At 43.0% G+C, this 20,740-nt stretch overlaps 1 pseudogene; it reads left to right on the forward strand.

Annotated features, from left to right (window-relative positions):
* The first annotated feature begins 11,275 nt into the window (after window positions 1–11,275).
* LOC111767339 (septin-2 pseudogene) lies at window positions 11,276–14,501 on the forward strand (annotated as a pseudogene).
* Window positions 14,502–20,740: the final 6,239 nt, after the last annotated feature.

Raw genomic sequence — 20,740 nt, forward strand, 5'->3', positions numbered from 1 at the left:
CTTTATGTATTTATTCCAGAGTTAGCCATCGAGTCAGTTGTCTATACTTCAGACCAGAGTGTGAATCATTTTCTTGTCTCTGTAAAGTCCCAAGTTTAAAGCACCCTTTTCAGATATTGCTAAGAAATAACTGCACGGACTCAAACAACCTCGGGGTCCTCCAGCTAGGGAGAGGCCACACCACTTACCCCCAAAGGCAGAGGCTGGAAAGGCACTGGTTTAACTAATAAAGGATAACGATTCCCTCTCCAAAAGGAAGCAAAGTCATGGGGTTGAGGCTTCATCAGTTCTGTGCCCATCAGGTAGATAGAATATATTTTCATATTTCTTCAAATAAAATGCAATTACTTTTCAATGATGTTAGAAATCAAAGTCCAAGATAAATTTTCTTAATCTGGGAAATACTCATCATGAGTTTAAACTCCCCTGTGCACAAGGAGAAACTGAGTCATGGATCCAGGTCAATATCCCGTAGAGACATTGCCATGCAGAGGCCCAGATGAACAGGGACTCAACAAAGACAAATCTCTTATTCTTGAAAATCTGTCCCTGTTACACCTGCTAATCTACCTATCAAAATTTGCAGATACAAACATTTAATATCCTGTCTTTATTATTATCCAAGGCAAGCAGGAATAAAAAGGAAACTGTTTTATGCAGGGGACATTTGGAGGGAGGTAACTAAACAGAATCATATATATTTTTAATGTAATATTATTACAAAGTAAATAAAATAAAATAAAATAAAGTAAAAAAATAAAATAAAATAAACAGAATCAAAGCAAATGCTACGCTTTTAATTAGCTTTTTAATGCCAATCTTTAGGGCTATAAAGCTTCCATTCCTCAGAGATGATTTACATACTTTTTTTTTTAAGATTTATTTTATCCCCACCCCCACCCTCTGGCTGCCTGCTCTTGCTGTCTGCTCTCTGTATCCATTTGCTGCACGTTCTTCTGTGTCAGCTTGTCTTCTCTTCTTGTCTTCTCTTTAGGAGGCACCGGGAACTGATGCTGGGACCTCTGGTGTTGGACAGAGGCACCCAAATGCTTGAGCCACCTCAGGTTCCTGGTTTATTGGTCTCTCATTGTCTTTCCTCTGTGTCTCCTTTTTTTGTTGCATCAGTTCATGGCACGGGCCAGAGTTCCACGGGGCAGACCAGCTTCGCCTTCATCAGGAAGCCACGGGGACCGAACTTGGGAACCCCCCTAGGGTAGACAAAGCCCAATCGCTTGAGCCACATCCGCTTTCCCATCATATTCTTTTTAAAGCAGGCCTTTCCCTTTTCTTTCTTATAACCCTTTTTTCAGGGATGCATTGAGGGTGAGAACAAACCATAGTTTCTGCCTGGTCTCCTGCCGGCCACCATGAAAGTTCGTGAAGCCCTGCACGAGAGCACCCAGCGGTGGGGTGAGTGAGGGCTGAAGTCCAGCCTGCTCTCTGCTGGCTAACCTGCTGGCCCTGGCAATCATGGCGCCTGCCTGGAGGCAGGAGTGCCTTTTGCTAATTCACTGAAGCGGTGCGAGGTTGACTGACGGGAGCTGTGCCTGCCGACTGCCTTGTCTCTGAGTTCTGGCCCCGGACGAGAACCGATGCATTCGCTCTTAACCTGTGCAGGCATATGCTGCTCTCATGTCCGTTAGACGGCTCCAATCCTGGCTGTGCGAGGTCACCCAGTTAGTTAGTGGCACAACTGGATTCGAACAGGCTCCTTGCTACGCCCTGGTCTTTGGTGAAAGAATGAAAACAAGAGGAAATGTAGCATTGTAAGGATGGAGTCAAATCGATTGCCTCTGCAGTGAGTACACGGGCAGGCTTGGACAAAGTGCACTAGGGGGGATGTGGGCGAAGGCCGAGGAGAGGGAGCAACCCTGCTAGAAGGAGAAACTTTTCAACCGATACTATCTCCAGTGAGCTGACTACTTAAAACATCAAAAGGCCTGATGAGATGTTTTTTTGTGTCTATGATTAAAGGAAGAGATGGGCTCAGAATCAAATACGGCAGTGCCCAGAAAAAAAGATGCATTGTTACTGTGAGAGAAAGGCTGAGGAGGGAGAGGGAGGACGGGGCAGCTTCCTCAGACTAAATGGACCAATTGTGCATTCTCAGCCCCCGCAACCCCTGCCTTCAGCCCGGGGAACCACAGAGGCCCTGCCCTCTGGCTCTCTGGGGTAGTTCCCAAACGCTTTCTCCACACTCTGGATGTGCCAGTGTGGAATTCAGCCTAGGAGAGTGAGGTGGAGAAAACCAAAATATGGATTAATTGTGGTTACCAGATCAACCAAGAATGTTTGCCAGGTGCCTACTATCAATCACTCAGCTCTGAAATGAATCCAGTGCGGAACTATGTTTGTCCTCCATGTCAGAGATGGAAAGCCATTTATTTTTTATTTTATATTTTATAAAATATATAAAAAATGTGTATATTTTATAGCAAAAAATTTCCCTGGCCTTGTGCTAAGGTAAAGGTAAGTAGAAGTCATGATTGTCACCGATATAAATAGGGAATTTTTAATGACATACAATCCATTAACTGTGGTACTTCACAAGCAAACTACTCCCATCCATAGGTCCTAGAAGTGAGACAATTCTGAAAGGCATCTCATCCCTGCCTGCGGCTCATGCCTTCTCGCTCCTCTTTCCTCAAGGATCAGGTCCATTCCTACCTCTTGCTGAGACCAGCTCAGCAATAGGTTTGCACGACGGGAAGGCGACGCAGAACTGAAGAAATAAAAGGACAGAAAGAAAGACACACGAGAGGAAATAAAGATGGGACCAGGGAATTCACAGCTTCTGAAACTGAGACCCTCAACCCTAGTTTCCACATCGTATTTATTTAGGAACTAACAAGCAGCTGTTTGTTGTTTACTATAACAAGGGACATGCGCAACATTTATGATAATAAGGTACAGGTCATACAAAGTTCAAATGCCTCCTCACGCAAACATTTTTTCAAGGCCCGGTGTTCCTAAGCCCACACTCTTTGTCTATGTTATGGAAACGTTTCTATGTCAAACCGTATTCCTACTGTTTTTTCACAACAATCTCTTCAGTGGGCCTTCCCTCAGGATGGAATTCACCATGCTTACCTCTGCAGTGAGCCACAGCCCAGAGGGAGAGAAGGTTGAACACAAGGCACTTGGTGGATATGAGAAAAGGTAGACCTTTCTGTGTGAATGCTACTTAAAAAAAAAAAGTTAAGGAGCAGATGTGGCTAAAGCAGTTGAGCACCTGCTTCCCTCACAGGAGGTCCCAGCTTCAGATGCCAGTGCCTCCTAAACAAAAACAAGAAACAAGCAAACGAATGAAAACACAAGCTCCTGGAGCCAATGTGGCTCAGTGGTTGAGCGCCGGCTTCCCACATACGAGGTACCAGGTTCAATCCCGGTTACCTCAAGAAAAAAGAAAAAAAAGTTAAAAAAACTTTAACCACTATCACTTTAACCGATCACTTGGTGCGGTAATCATAAACACAAAAGCAAATGTAGGCACTAGAATCCCATAACAATTCTGTTCTAAGCAGTTACCAGATGGTTCAGGATTTTCAAAATCTTCCTAGACTTTATGGACCCCAAAAGTGTGTGTGCAGACTCCAGGCCTACAGTCTGACAAACACTGACGTGGATCCCATTTGAACAGTCCCTGGTGGATAAAGACCCCTCTTTTGTGTTTCAATGGAATACCATGCGACCACCCCCCCTGAAGCTGTGTAATTTGAGGGTCCTGGGTCCCCCAGTCAGCTTCCATTTAGCTTCTCAGTAGGGCCAGTGGTCATTCTGTGGTGACACCCCTGTGCCACAGGCATTTTCTTTCTGCCTTCCCTTTCTGCAGTTTCCACAACACTCCAAACTAGGACAAAAACTCTCCGTCTAATTCCACAGGAGGCCGTCAAAAGCAAGCCAAGCTCCCATTCTTCCGTGGGCCTGGCTCAGAGGTGGCTTTATCTTGCCTTCGAGCTTGAGATTCTTACTTGTGATAAGGAAAGCAAGTTTATCTCGTCCAAGGTATTGCATTTCACAATCATTTCATGCCTCGCTAGGGTAAAACCAACCGAGGAGAAAGATCGTTCTCCAGGATTTAGTCAGGGTTTGTATGTGCACCTACCATATTTAGCATTCAGCTTGGGCTCCCCCTTTAGCAAAGGAAACTTAGAATCAGAGGCCCCGTGAGAGACCAAAGATACGGCCTCTGCCCCTCCACTGCGGGGGTGAGCCCTTCCCGCAGGCCAGGCCAGCCTTCCTCCGGTCACCACACGTCCTTGGTGCAGATGGAATGTGCTCAGGATCAGCTGAACCGTGGCTGCAGGGAGCCTCAGTCAGCCCCTGGAGGGCACGGTACCTTTCCAGTCCTGTCTGTCCACCCGTCTTCACTCTCCCGGGAGACGGTAACACACACGCCAGCCTTTGCTAGTCAGACTGCAGAGGATTAGGTAAGACACCAGCACTCTTCCCAAAACCTTTTTCAATGACTGAGATGATTGAAGTACTTGAGACAATCATTACAGTAGACTTAAACAGTGTTTTGGGTGCTATTAACTGAAAGTCTTTGATCCCCCTGCTGTAGTCAGAAAGATTTTGCCATAAAAGGTGTTGTAGGCACTCACTGTACTTAATAAAAAACAGCAAGGTACAACTTGGTTCTCCACCACAAACGTACAAGCACTCCAAGATGGCAAGCGTGGGGAGTTGTTGTATCTGACACTGATATCTGGGTACAAATCGCCTAGCCAGGGAGAGGAGAACTTGATGCAAAAACCAACTCCTTGGCAGGAATGGAGCTAATCTCATGCAGGGGCTTCAGAGAGTTTTTCAGGTATAACTTAGGGAAGGAAAGAACTAGATACATCCACTGCACTAAGAGAACAGAAAGTGGGGATGTCTGATGCAAGCTAAGAGGATGGCAGGACAGAAGCCATGGGAAGAAATAGTCGTGTTGAAGAAGAGCAAATGCTGGGGAAGAAAACCTGCTGAGCACTATAGTCCCATCTCTATATTAAATTCTGGTGATGAATTTAAAAATTGCCACAATTTCAGAAGTAATTGCAGGAGTAGAGAATCTGGGTTTCAAAAAAAAGGAAAATCAGTGGTCCTATTGTTTCCCTGCTCCAAACTGATTGTAAATTACATGAGCAAAGGACCTACCTACAGGCGGATAAGTATCCTTAGGATCTGAAGTTCTAATTTTTAAAATAGCTCCTTAGTCTATAGCAAGTACCTTTGGAGAGAATGTAAATTCAAGAGCAACAAGTGGTGGAATAAGTGACCACATAGTCAATATTTTGGTATTTCTTTTTCTCCTCATAACACTAACACACTAGAAAATGGGTAACAGCCAAAATTAAAATCACACCATCAGCTTCTCGGCTTGCTCATCTCCACCTCCTGCCTGGCCAACCTGGCTGTGCCTTGAAGCACTGAGCAGGGATTTCCGCGATCCACAGAGCAGGTCGTGCCAATCCCAGGGGCTCCGAACCACGGGGCCTGGCGGATGTGGCAGGCACATCACGTGCTGGATTGCCTTCATCAAGGTTGAGTCAGGGTCCTGTCCCGGCCTGCCCCTCACCTCAGCAAGGTGAGCCCAGACTGGAGCAGAGGGCTGAGGCTCCTCTGAACTGCAGAAAGAAAGACTTGACTGTAGCAGTGATTTTAATCCCAAATTCACCTGGGCCACGCCCTCCTCTTTCTTCACTCCCTTGCATTCTTCTTTCTCTCCCTCACACATACAGTAAATCACACTAACTTGCTATGTTACTATTTTCTAAACCCTTCTTGATATTCCTCCAAGAAGTGCTTACCTCAGCAGGAATGGTAAAATGGTTAGAGCTTGGGCTACGAAGTGAAAAATACCATGATTTTAAAAACTATACTGTGGTACCATGTATACAAAAGAAAATTTCCCATTTTAATCACTCTCATGTGTACAATTAAATGCTAGTACTCACATTCACAATCTGCTCCCACCAATATCCATTACCAAAACATTTCCATCAGCCCAAAGAGAAACTGCACTCATTAAACATTAACTCCCCTTTCCAATCACCCCTGCCACCCCCCCCCCCAAGCCTGCCCTTGGTAACTGGTGTCTGTTTTCTGTCTGTATGAATTTGCTTATTCTAGATACTTCATATAAGTGAAATAATACAATATCTGTTCTTTCGCGTCTGGTTTACTTCACTCAATATGATGTCGTCCGGGTTATCCCTATTGTCACGTGTACCAGGCCTTCATTCCTTTTTAGGGCTGAATACATTCCATTGCGTATAAATACCACATTTTATTTATCCTTTCATCTGCTGATGGACACTTGGGTTGCTTCTACCTTTTTGGCTATTGTGCATAATGCTGCTCGGAACATCAATGTACAAGTGTCTGTTCCAGTCCCTGTTTTCAGTTCATTTGTCTGTGTACCTAGAACTGATATGTTGAGCCATATGATAATTCTCCGCTTAATTTCTGAGGAACAGCAAAACTGTTTCACACAGCAATTGTACCATTTTATCTTCCCACAAACCATGTACGAGTGTTCCTATTACTTCTCGTCCCCACCAACACTTGTTATTTTCTGTTTTCAATACTTGCCTTCCTACTGGAGTGAAGTGGCATGTCATGGTTTTGATTTGTAGTTCCTTAATGGCTAACGATGTTGAGTATCTCTTCATGTGCTTGTTGGCCATTTGTATGTACTCTCTGGAAAATGTCTACTGCAGTCTTCAGCCCATTTTTAAATTGTTGTGGAATTGTAGGAGTTTTTTTTCACATTTTTGAACACTAAATCCTTATCAGATATATAGTTTTCAAGTATATTCTCCAATTCTATAGACCATCTTTTCACGTTCTTGAGAAATAACAGGATTTAAACTCTACCATTGCTGTGTAAACTTGGGCATGTTCCTTAACCTCTCTGAGCCTGCATTTCCTTACCATTAACCCAGGGCTAGGCACGGTGAGTTAATGTATGTTCAGAGCTTAGCACCTTTCCTGGTACATATGAGCTCCATTAATGGCCATTATTAAAGCAAACAGAAAACAACTGACAGCCCCCTGCCATCTCTGAGTGGTTCAGCTTTGAGCTTAAGCAGTGTTTCTCAACTTTGGCTACACATTCGAATCACCCATAGAGCTTTTAAAAATCTGATGCCCAGGCCTCACTCCTGTTCCATTATATCAGAGTGACTTGGGCGGAGCCCAGAGATCCCTGTCTTTAAGGCGGCCCAGGGATTTCCAGTGGATGGACAAAGTGAAGAACTACTGGAGATGAAGCTGACTGATAACCACGCCCAGAGCACCTTCTCCATTTGCTGCTGCGCAGATACACAGAGAAGCCCCTCCACCTCCAGAAGTTTCCTGGAGGCTAATTACAGAGGTGCAGCAGGAGACGCCACGTGTGCCACCGAGCCAAGATGCAGGCACACCAGGCCCTAGGAGCCAACCACAGCTTTTCTGACCACAAAGGGGACACAGTCCTGCTCCGGGGCCGCACGGCCTCTGCCACCCTTCTTGGCACTCTTGTTGGACAAATGCCAGCAGCTTGTTTCCCTCTGCCCTGGCACGGAAACCGCGGGCTCTGGTCTGCTCTTTCTGTTAAGGCCACAGCTGTTTGTTTCTAGTGAAGAGCAAGCAGGTTGGGCTCTGTCCCACTCTGGGGACACCTCACTGTGCAGCTGTTTCTATTTTCAGAACATCACGCTACAATTCGCAATTAACTCAGGGAAAATAGTGAGTAGGTCCCAGGGCTGTTTGCTTTTCCGCTCAGGAAACAGACTGGGAGTTCAACAGGTCCAATAGCTGCTGTTTCCCAAAGACTAATTATACAGATGACACATATTTAGGGGAAAAAAAGAAGACTGCCTCGGTTCAACAGGGAGCTTGGGGGTGGGATTTTCCAGAGGGCACCACCAGCCTGCCCTCTCTAGCTTTTCTGTTGGTGGGAATTTTGTTGCAGCTCATGAATCCACAGGGAAATTCTTGGTATGGAATTTGGTTGGCCCTGCCTCAAGTGCCTGTGGCAGGCAAGCAGTAAGAGCTGAAGAAAAGGAGAAGAACAGGGCTTAAAGGATAGAAAGAAGAGCAATTTGACCTTTAGAATGAATCTTTGAAAGGGAAATGAAGAACAGATAATTAAAAGGGGGAAAGAACATGGAATGGAAAGGTTAAAACACAAGTAAAGAGGGGATACTGAAAATGGCAATTCTTTGTCCTTGGATAGTAAAACAACGAGGAATTTTTTATTTTCCTAAAATTTTATAATGAATATAGGTTTCTTTACAACAAAGTAAACACTTAAAAATTTTTTTTTTTAAAGATGATGGTTATACATTGATAAAACCACTTTGGAAAACAGCATGGCTGTCTATGTGGTACCATTCAGCAATGCCAATATTAGTTACATCTCAAACACAGGGACAAGAATGTTCATAAAAACACTGTCTGTTATAGCCAAAACCCAGAAAAAAACCAAAGTCCACTGACAAGAGATGATAAATTGAGCTGTGTGGATGACTGAACAGCAGTGAAAGAATGAAGTATTAGCAAAGATGAAGCTCACAAGCATAATATTGAAAAATACCATCAACAACAACAGGTTATCACAAAAGAATATATACAATTTTATATTTTTTTTTTAATTTTTTTTTTAAAGATTTATTTATTTATTTAATTCCCCCCCCCCCCCTCCCCTGGTTGTCTGTTCTTGGTGTCTATTTGCTGCGTCTTGTTTCTTTGTCTTGTTTCTTTGTCCGCTTCTGTTGTCGTCAGCGGCACGGGAAGTGTGGGCGGCGCCATTCCTGGGCAGGCTGCTCTTTCTTTTCACGCTGGGCGGCTTTCCTCACGGGCGCACTCCTTGCGCGTGGGGCTCCCCCACGCGGGGGGACACCCTTGCGTGGCACGGCACTCCTTGCGCGCATCAGCACTGCGCATGGGCCAGCTCCACACGGGTCAAGGAGGCCCGGGGTTTGAACCGCGGACCTCCCATGTGGTAGACGGACGCCCTAACCACTGGGCCAAAGTCCGTTTCCCTACAATTTTATATTAAAGATCCCCCAAAAGGTAAAATATAGTCTGGTCAAAGCAGACAACAAACAAAAAACCCAACTTGGGGGGAGCTGATGTAGCTCAGCGGTTGTGCACTAAAAAAATTGTTTTAAGATATTATATATGATGAAAACTGTTTGAAAGACAAAAAACTCAGGGTAGTAGTTATTACCCCTGAGAAGAGGGAGGAGGAAGGAGGGAAGAGGCAAAAAGGGAGGGACACCCTCTGAAATACTCTGTTTCTTAAGCTGGATATGATGTGCTTATTTTATTCTTCTTCTTTAAACCATATACATGATGTATCCTCTTTTTAGATGTGATGTATTTTATAATTTTCAAAACTAAGGAGGGAAACTGATGAAATAGCCAGGAAAACAAGGTAGCAACAGAACAAGGAGGAGTGGATGTAAGAAAGGAGACGAGGTTGTAAAGACAGGAATTGAACTTTGGTCCTAGTTGTAAAATGTTTTCTGGTAGTTGTCCGTGTGTCATTACATCCTAAGTTGGCCTTGCCTGGGATTCTGCCCTCTGCTCACAGTTCTTCTCAAGCTATGTGCTCTCCTTGGGTGATTTCAAGCACCCTCGTGGTTTTGGCACCATTGATATGCTGATGATGACCTAAATTTAATCTCTAATAAGGCATTTTCATTGACTCTCAAGTGCCCATATCTAAGTGCCTCCTGGACAACTCTACTTGGCCAATGACACAGATGGCCAAATTCTCCAGGCCTGGAAATGAGCATTATCCTCCCTTCTACATTGCTCTTTCTTCTGTAATCTACACCCCCCCCCCAATATAAATGACACCACTACACCCCAGGGTTGGAATCTTGGGTGTCCTCCTCTTCTCCTTCCTCGTGCACCATGCTATATTAACCATGGACTTTATTTTTCTCAGCTCCTTCCTTCAGTTTCTTCCCATCCCCACTGTCACTACAGAGTTCAGGCCCTCTGCATTTTTCTTAGATAACTAGAACCTTCAGGCTGGGTGTTCTCAACCTGTCCCCAGAATGATCTGGCTGGAATAGAAATCTGACCATGGGACTCTCATCTACTTAAAACCTGAATGGTTCTCACCACAAACAGGATTGAGATCCAGCTCTTAGGGTCACAGCCAAAGCCTGCCAGAATCGAGCCCATGTTGACTCCTCCAGCTTCATTTTTATTACTTTTGTCTCAAATTTTACACTCCTACAAGCTGGAAACCCTTGTAGTTCAACACACACACACACACACACCTTTCTTTTTTCTTACACTATCCACTAGGTCTAGAATGTCCCTTCCTCATGACTTACCCCTTTTTTTTAAGGTTTATTTTATTTATTTATTTCCCCCCCCCCCCCCCATTATCTGCTCTCTGTGTCCATTCGCTGTGTGTTCTTCTGTGTCTGCTTGCTTTATCTGGCGGCACTGGGAAACTGTGTCTCTTTTTTGTTGCATCATCTTGCTGTGTCGGCTTTCCGTGTGTGCAGTGCCACTCCGGGGCAGGCTGTGCTTTTTTCACACGGGGCGGATCTCCTTGCGGGGCGGCTCTCCTTGAGGGGTGCACTCCTTGCACGTGGGGCTCCCCTACATGGGGACACCCCTGGGTGGCATGGCACTCCTTGCGTGCATCAGCACTGCGCATGGGTCAGCTTATCACAAGGGTCAGGAGTCCCTGGGGATCAAACCCTGGACCCTCCATATGGTAGACGGACACTCTATCGGTTGAGCCATGTCTGCTTCCCATGACTTACCCTTTTAACACCAATCCATCCTGCCTGTCCAAGTCAAAATACTGGCCCAGGATTACCAAGTCTTTCACTTAAAAAAATTTTTTGAAGAGAAATCAGGCATCTCAGTTTTAATGTTCAGTGTACTCATTTTCATGTGAGATTTCCCAATGTTTCGATATTTGTTTCAAGTTTTTTATTTTTATTTTTTTAAAGATTTATTTCTCCTCCCTCCCTCCATTGTCTGCTCTCTGTGTCCATTCACTGTGTGTTCTTCTGTGTCTGCTTGTGTTCTCATTAGGCGGCTCCATGAACCGATCCTGGAACCTTCCAGTGTGGGAGAGAGGTGATCATTCTCTTGCGCCACCTCAGCTCCCTGTTCTGCTGCATCTCTTATTGTCTCTCCTCTTTGTCTCTTTTTGTTCCATCATCTTGCTGCACCAGCTCTCTGCATAGGCCAGCACTCCTGCACGGGGCAGTACTCTGCACAGCCCAGCATTCCGCGTGGGCCAGCTTGCCCTCACCAGGAGGCCATGGGCATTGAACCCTGGACCTCCTATACGGTAGATGGGAGCCCAATTGCTTGAGCCACACCTGCTTCCCTGGTTTTTTTTTGTTTTGTTTTTTTGCAAACACTGTCAAGACTCAAACAAAACAGTTTGAATTGAGACTGTGAACTGCCATTTTGAAAATTTTGGTCAAGGTGTTCCATCTTGAATTATCCAGATTTGCTTTCTAATAATTCAACAAATCACCACAAATTCTTATTTCTCAAAGAGTAAACCTTGTGGCTCTCTGCAAAGCTTTAACTGGATTGATCAAAAAAGCAGAAGCCAAATTTAGCAAACATTTTTAGAAGAAAACTAGTATATTTTAAAGCCAAGGGTAATGCTGCAATATTAAAAATATACTGAACACAATGGTGTATTCTGGATGATCCGTCATTGAATATTAAAGAATATTTTCAAGCCATGAAAGATTAAGTAATTGTACGAGAAATAAAAAACAAATAATGACCCAGCTCCAGTATTCCTTACCATCCCCCAACCCCATCTCATGCTGAGTCACATGTCTCTCTCTTGTGCTCCCATATTTTCCTGGGGACTGCTTACCTTTACACTCACCATACTGTTTTATATTTATCTCTTTCAGTGTTTGTCTCCCTCAAAAGAACATAATAAAATACCGACAGTATTAGGGTAAATAGGGTGCCTGTTTAAAAAGTCCTTTTTTTTTTTTTGTAGCCTAGCAGAGGGTTTATTTTCTAACAGTTTTAAGTACTGAATGAGTGATAAAATATATGAATGAAGTCAACTTGGCCTAAAACTCTAGTTGCTACAATATGTTTATTTCCCGGTAATAGCCACAAACCATAATGACATCCTCTATTCATATATTCCTCAGGGATCCTAAAACACAAGTTACATCTCATTATAACAAACCAGAGGACTGGGTAATTGCTATTGTGACTAGGTCACCAGCTGGGGCTTGGAAATGTTTTATTATATAGTGGGTTTGATGTTGTTGCTGTAATATGTGTGTAGTAATTGGATTTAACTCAGAACTGCCCGAAAACATTCATATTCATGGGGCATATGAGAATGAAAAGAAAATGTATAGGACAATATCTCATTTCTGTATCTATCAATAGACCTATAATCTCTGTAACATTTCTAAGACGCTTCAAGAGACTTGAACTTTTGACTTCTAACCTGGCAAGAAGACAATTTCTGGTTTTAAAAGCTATCCTTCCAAATTATTTCTGACTCTGTGGCACACCAGCCTCCTCCTGTGCCTGAAGTAAGGTCCTGAGGGAGGTGGGAGGGGAAGCATTTTAAAACATGAACACCATCCCAGAGTCCCTTTTCTTAACAAACAATTTAGTAACTTCAGAAAAAATCTACATTGTGTACAACTAATGGAATCCCAGTACATTTTTGTCAGAACACCCTGGAATGACAAGTTCCTATATCACCAGCGTAACAAGGAGTTAACATCCCCCTTACTTAATGTGATTTTTAATTCAACAAGTAACTAAGCATTAACTTTGTGTGGTTTATTGTGTGACTAAGGAATTCTCTGACAGAGACACCCACAAGTAAATAGACCTGGACTATACAGCGGACCAGTGCTCCCACAGGGACAAACCAGCAAGTACAGTGGACCAGTGCCTACAGCTACAGGTGAAAAGCTATCAAGACATTTATAAGCATTTTGCAGCTAATCCTGTCTCAGATTTGTCCAGACTGTTTCAGAATAGCCTTTCCCTAAAAAATAAAACAATCCACCACCCCCCCTCCCCCCCCCCCCCGCCAAACCAACCCAGAGCAAAACAAAAAATCATACCTCATTGTCTCCTTCCAAGATGCTTTCCCAATTTTAAGAGCTAGTGATCATTTTGCTGCTCTAAAATACATACTTAAAAACTTGCCATCATTCGCCCAGTTTGGGCAAGTGTCTGATCTTGTTTTTATCCTTGCTTAGTTAGTTGCTATAATAACTTGTGGCAGTGAGTTCTCCTGGGTTACTCTTCACTGTGAAAGGGAAAGGATTCTTTGTTTCATTGGTTTAGATTCATGGAGGGAACTATTATGCTCCCTTTAAGAGATAAGCTAAGTGAAGCCAGTTAAATGGCAGCCAAAAGAGGCCATTCATCGCTGCTCCACTGGGGAAGCATTGGGGAGATGGGGAAGATGACTAGGAGCTCTGGCACATGGTTCTCATTCTGCCTCTCCGTGCAAGCCATTTCTATCATTCAACCTCTTCGTCCGTTAAAAAAAAAGATGAAGACTTCTTTTAAAAGTGCTTGAGGGAAGCAGATGTGGCTCAAGGCATTGGTCTCCCATCTACCATATGGGAGGTCCCAGGTTCGATTCCTGGGGCCTCCTGGTGAAGGCGAGCTGGTGGGCGCCATGTTGCGCTGACAGCCAGTGCTGCAGAGAGTTGGTGCAGCAAGATAACACAACAAAGGGAGACTCGGAGGAGAGACTCAGAGACGCAGCAGACCAGGGAGTTGAGGTGGCTTAAGCAATTGAGTACCTCTTCCCCATGTTGGAGGTCCCAGGATTGGTTCCTGGTGCCCCCTAAAGAGAAGACAAGAAGACAAGTAGACACAGAAGAATGCACAGCAAACGGACAGAGACAGCAGACAGTGAGTGTAGGCAGCAAGGGGGTAGGATTTTTAAAAGTGCTTGAAATGTTCCCCCTGGTCTTTAGTTGTCCACACAGCAAACAACTCAGTTTGTGAATCCCAAAACTCCTGACTATGCTGGAGTTACACATCTTCCCAATCAAGTGCAGTGAAAATCCGTAAAAAAGATTTCAAGTTCATGTTAATGGTAGTCGGTAAATCGGGTCTAAGAAAATCAACTGTCTCATAAAGAGCCCTTTCTTTGATCTCTAACCAGAGAAAAATCATACCTGGAGCAGCAGAGAAAATGGAATGAACTGCCCACATTGAGGCTTCAAGAGCTGAGATTGAAAGGCAGGGTCAAGCTGTGCCTGATAGCTGTGGCCCATGCCCCACTCCACTGACACCACCAACTGCAGAGAGTGTTTCAAGACTATTATCTCCTACATTGACAAATCATTTGGACGGTCCCTGCACGGCAGGAGTGGGTTGGATCTCCAGCACATTCCAATAGAGTACGGTGCTGCTTTGACTTTATTTCACCTTTCAGACTTGGACTTAAGCCCATAGACGTTGCATTTATGAAGGCCAGGACGATGCTCATTCCTCACCGGCCAGCCAGCCTGTGACCTCCACCACGAGAATTTCCTTTCTGAGAGGCTCAAGCGGGGCGGCAGGAAGGTGGAGAACGAGGACATGAATAATGACCAGGTCTTGCTGGAAAAGGAAGCTGAACTGTCAACATGCAAGAGATGACTGCAAGAATGCAGGCACAGAAGCAGATGCAAATGCAGGGAGGAGATGGCGATGGCACTGCTCATGGGCACCACGAGTAAGAAAACACTTTCCAGGATAAAGAAGAAAACGTTCTAGGAGGGATATGGTTGCATGTTTTTCATAAGATGGTTAGACGTTTGCCCATCCAAGTTCTGCTGCACCTGTACCTGAGAGTTTAATTTTTAAACAACTTTTGATGTGTTTTTTTTGGTATGAATTATTTTTAACATTGGTATTTCGCCTCTATGTTATACTTCATATTTTGTGAGATGAACTGTCCGTTTTCATTTTTCTTCCTCCTTAGCACTAATGTTAGAATTGTTTCAAGGACCAGTTGGCATATTTAGTTAATATTGTTTGTTTGTTTTTAATACATTTTTATTGAAGTATATCATTCTATACATGAACATACATAAACAATAAAGTGTATAGTAAAAGTTGTGAACTTACAAAGCAAACAAGCATAACATCCTACAGGGGTCCCACACATCAACCCTCCTCAGGCACCTTGCATTGTTGTGGTACATTTGTTAAAAACTATGCAAAAGCATTGTCCATATCTCACATTTGGTGTATTTTTCCCCCAACCCACCCTATTTTTTCTAAACAAATCAATCTTATGGTACATATTTATAAAGCATACAATTTATCCAGTCTACAATCAATGGTATTTGGTATAATCACATAATTGTACATTCATCACTTTGATCATTATTAAAGCATTTTCCTTATTTTAATAATAATAAAAAACAGACAAACAAGAAAAATCCTCTCTTCTCAATCTCTCTGTTTCCCCTGTTGTACATAGCTGCTATTTCTGGCTATCCTTGCACAATTATTTATTTGCTTATTAAGCAGTTTTATTGAGATCTATTCACATACTATATGATCTATCAAAGTGTATAATTAATGTCTTTTATTTTTAGCTGTTAAAAAGACCTTTATCATAAAATTGTAATATAAATAGAAAAAGAGATTGAAAGAAATTACAAATTTTTAAAAAGAGTACAGGGAAGTGGATGTGGCTCAACGAATAGAGCTTCTACCTACCATATGGGAGGTCCAGGGCTCGATACCCAGGACCTCTGGTCTGTGTGGTGAGCTGGCCCATGTGGAGGGCTGCCGTGTGCAAGGGGTGCTGCTCTGTGCAGGGGTGCCGCCCCACGCAGGACTGCAGCCAGTCCAGGAGTGGTGCCGCTCAAATGGAGAGCTGATGCAGCAAGATGATGCAACAAAAACAGGCAGAGAGAAGAGACAACAAGAGATGCAATGAACTAGGGAGTTGAGTTGGTGCAAGAGAATGAGTGCCTCTCTCCCACTCTGGAAGGTCCCAGGATGGGTTCCCAGAGCCACCTAATGAGAAAACAACAGACACAGAAGAATGCACAGCAAATGGACAGAGAGAGTAGACAACAGGGGATGAGGAAGGGGGGAGCAATTAAAAAAAAATTAGAGTACAATGCCAGGTTAGATTTAATATAATGAATTGTAAGAAGTAGATAGTATAGCAACAAACATTTACAAATGTAAATCATAACTCTAACATAATAGAAATTAATTATAACATAATTCTAACTTTTATATTACAGCTCTAACTATTGGACATAATAAACTCTAAGACTGAAATTAATTATTGGTTTAGTTATTTAATTTAGGTCATAATTCTTTCTGCAAATTCCTATTTGGGAATTCTTCGCATCTTATTGGACTGAATTACAGTAGATAACAAGGTTGAGTTTCTTTCATTTCAGCTGGCCTAAATGACTAATCATTGTCAAATTCAGATGTACTCAGAATGTTCTTGAGTGGTAGAGATACCTATCCAGTGATGTAGAAAGAGGAGCTGAGGTGGTGCTAGGCCATTGTTTAGCAATAGCACCATGCCGAGACTCATTTCAGTGCTTTTGTTTGGGCACAAGACTTAAAACCAGTTTTGCTGCTATAATTCAACACCATTAATTCATCTGGACATTCATCTTTTTACCAAAGAAAATGGAATGGAATTATCTAATGGGACATGTGTTTGTTCTTAACTTTTTCTAGAATGGGCTTTTAGGGGTGAATTTTAACAAGTTTCTGGATTCTGATGCTAGATAATTTTTAGAACCACTATTGCAGAGAACCAGCTCCTTTTATAGGGTTCTCCACTGGCCTTGATCACACTGTACTACAGAGAAAATCAAAGCAGCTATCAGCTCCAATTTTCATTTTGCAACTAAGATTCTTTCTTACATAAGGATGAAAGTCAGCAAAATTATTTTCACTCAACTCAATTTAAAAATTTTAAAGAAAATTAACTATTGACCTGTTGGAAACCAACTATTTTGTATTTTTATGCTGAACTTTAGTGTGTTTTTCTGTAAATGTATGTGTAAAAGATCAGCCCCAGCAGTGGGAATCAGGGTTCTTTGTGGGTATGCTTCTGTGATCCCAGATCAGTCAGTGTTCCTGCTCCAATGCCCTGAGACCCAAATGCCTACCGGGTTTTTCCATCCTGTCTCTTCCTTCAGTTGTTCCCTTTTTTGAACCGTCTTCTGATGGGGGCAAATAGTGATAATTTTATGTTTATTCTGTCTCACCTATTTGTCATTTCCTTCAATTTGTGTAATGCAAATTTCAACATGCATCCTATGAGAACAAAAGCCATTTCATATCCGAGGGACAGGCAGTTCCTCTTAAGGGAGCTGCAGGGGCACTCCACGGGCTCAGGCAGCTTTTCTCCTGACATGGGCAGTCCACCTCCTGATGAAGGAGGAGGGAGTGGGGGGCTGCCCCTGTATTTCATTTTACCACAGTAGCTGAGGTTGAGAAAACGTTTAATCTGAGTATGAGGAGGGTTGGCTTAGGTTTGTTTTTTGTTTTTGTTTATTTGTTCAGGAAAAAATTGGGTTCAAAATACATTAGTTATAAGGTGCAGCACTTCACAGCCTGTATTGGTTTTCTTGTTAACTTTGTCCTTTTACTGCTGAATTATGAATGGTTTAAGGCTCTATGTAAAAGTGCTTTGGACAACACTTTTTTTTGAGGTACTGGGGCTGGGGATTGAACCCAGGACCTCATGGCTGGCACTCAGCCACTGAGCCCCATCGGTTTCCCTTAGTTGGCTTTTCATTTGCTTTGCTTGTTGTTTGTTGTTGTTTTTTCAGGAGTCACTACACACCAAACCTGGGACCTCCCATGTGAGAGGCAGGCACTAAACTGCTTATGCCATATCCGCTCCCCTATTGGGCAACACTTTTTGTTTTGTTTTATTTTTTATTATCTTTTTTTAAAAGATACATAAATCACCAAAATGTTACATTAAAAAATATAGTAAGTTCCCATATACCCAACTCCCCACACACCCCCACTCCTCCCACATCGACAACTTCTTTTCGTTAGTGTGGCACATTCATTGCACTTGATGAGTACATTTTGGAGCATTGCCACACAGCATGGATTATAGTTTATGTTGTAGTTTACACTCTCTCCCAGTCCATTCAGTGGGTTATGGCAAGATATATAATTTCCTGCATCTGTCCCTGCAATATCATTAAGGACAACTCCAAGTCCTGAAAATGCCCCAATATCACATCTCTTTTTCCCTCTCCCTGCCTTCAGCAACTCCCGCATGGGCAATATTTTTACCAAGAAAAATATCTTGAAAATTTGAGAAATTTTGAGTCATTATTTCTTCAAGTTCTTTTTCAACCCACTCTCTCTCTCCTATTCTTCCAGAATTTCAATGACATGAATGCTAGATCTTTTGTTATAGACTCACAGATTTTCTTTCTGTCATTCAGGTTGGTTAATTTCTATTGTTCTATTTTCCAGTTTACTGATTCTTTCCTCCGTTACTTCCATTCTGCTGTCATGTCCACTCACTGAGCTTTAATTTCAGCTATTGTATTTTTCATTTCTAAAATTTCTATTTGGTTCTTTCTTTTTCTTCTCTTTCTATTCGAGGCTTTCTCTTTTTTCACTTGTTTTAAGCATATTCAAACTTGCTTGTTGAAGCATTTTTATTCTAGCCGCTTTAAAATCTTTGTCAGACAATTTTAACATCTCTGTAATCTAGGTGTTGGCATCTATTGTTTTTCTTCATTCAGTTTAAGATCTTCCTGGTTCTTGATGTAAAAAGTGTTTTTTATTGAAACCTGAACATTTTAACATTACATTTATGAGACTCCGAACTATCTGTTTTAACTGGCCTTTTCTGACACCACTGTCAAGGTAGGAGGGGACTGCTACCTTGTCACTGACAGGTAGAGGTGGAAGTCATGACACCCAAGTCATGACACTGTGCAGGTGGGAGTTCTGGCTCCCCCCAAGGTCGCCACTGACAATGTGGTGGGGTGGACTTACTAAGTCTGGGTAGTATGTAAATTCTGAAAATTCTGTCTCTCTATTAAGCATCCTCTGATACAAACCTGTCGTGGAGGAGGAGGGAACCTCATCACTGCTGGTAGGCGCTGATGCCCAGGCGTCCCACGTGGGCTCCACCTGCACCATGACAGGGGCTTATGATGGGCCAGCAGAGAGGAGAGTTCTGGCTCCACACTTGGCTTTCTCTAACACCACCCTGGAGGGGGTGTGTGGGCACCTCATCACAGCCACGTGAGGGTAGAACTCTAGGTTCCCCACTAGACTTATGCTAGTTTGGGTTTATATAGGGCCACATTTTTTCCTGTGGTGTTTGGATGAAGTAGAGCAATTTTTGTCTAAAATTTTTCTGCCTTGCTAAGCTGTCCCATCCTGGTGCTTTCTCTAGATTGAGCAGCTTTCTGGGGCTATATAGCTGCTTCCATTGGTGTTTCTGGGCTCCTGGCTTCTTCAGCAATAAGTCTGGGATATATGAGGTAAAAAGAAAACCTAGGGATCTTACCACTATGTGCCTTGGATACCAAGGCCCCTGCCAATCTGCCATCTTCTCTCTACTTTTCAGTTTTCTTGTATTTGTTTTACATATTATGTCAGGGTTTTTTAGTTGTGTTTAACTGGAAGGAGAGGCAAAATACATCTACTCCGTCTTTCCAGAAGCAGAAGTCTCCTCAATAATTTTTTTTTTAATTGCAAAGCATCCTGAGACCCAAATGTTTAAAAACTTCTGCTTTAGAGGATACAAAATATTTAAGTCATGGATCCCTACTCTCCACGAATTTATAGTCTTGTCATGAATGTGAGATTGTAGAAAACTTTAACATTTAGCTATTTATGCTAAGATATATTTTAATAAAATAAGCTATTTTTAGTTATAAATTGTCACACACAAAAAAAGCCCTTTCCTTGTTATATTGTTCATTTAGAGACCTGCTTTCCTACTCTCCACCCCAACATACCATAGTGCACACACTATCACTCCACATTGTAATGACAGGGACAGCAACAATTTGTTTTTGTGTGACATGACAGCTAACAAAGAGCTCTCTTATATATATATTAAGATTTATTTATTTATTTCTCCCCCTTCCCTCCATTGTCTGCTCTCTGTGTCCATTCACTGTGTGTTCTTCTGTGTCTACTTGTATTCTCATTAGGCAGCTATGGGAACCGATCCTGGGACCTTCCAGAGTAGGAGAGAGGAGATCATTCTATTGCACCACCTCAGCTCCCTGATCTGCTGTATCTCATTATTTCTCCTCTGTGTCTCTTTTTGTTGCATCATCTTGCTGCACCAGCTCTCTGTGCAGCATTTGGGGCAGCACTCCTGCGCATACTCCACACAGACCAACACTCCACACAGACCAGCACTCCATGTGGGCCAGCACACCACACGGGTCAGCTTGCCTTCACCAGGAGGCCCTGGGCATCAAACCCTGGTCCTATATGGTAGACAGGAGCCCAATTGCTTGAGCCATATCTGCTTCCCTCTCATTTATATTTTGACATTTGATCTTCACAACAGCCAAGTGTGATGGGAAGAACTAGTATTATCATTGCCAGGACTAACATTCAACTGGCACACACCAGTACATTTGTAACTGTTAAAATAACAAAATATTTCCATAAAAACTGCCACCCTGAACCCCTAGTACCCCTCCTTCCATCCTGTTTCTCTTCCCCTTAAGATCCTGCAGTTAAAAGGTTAATAGTTGGATCACTGAAGGGTTAC

This window comes from Dasypus novemcinctus, chromosome 1 (genome assembly GCF_030445035.2).
Source record: "Dasypus novemcinctus isolate mDasNov1 chromosome 1, mDasNov1.1.hap2, whole genome shotgun sequence".
NCBI lineage: Eukaryota > Metazoa > Chordata > Mammalia > Cingulata > Dasypodidae > Dasypus > Dasypus novemcinctus.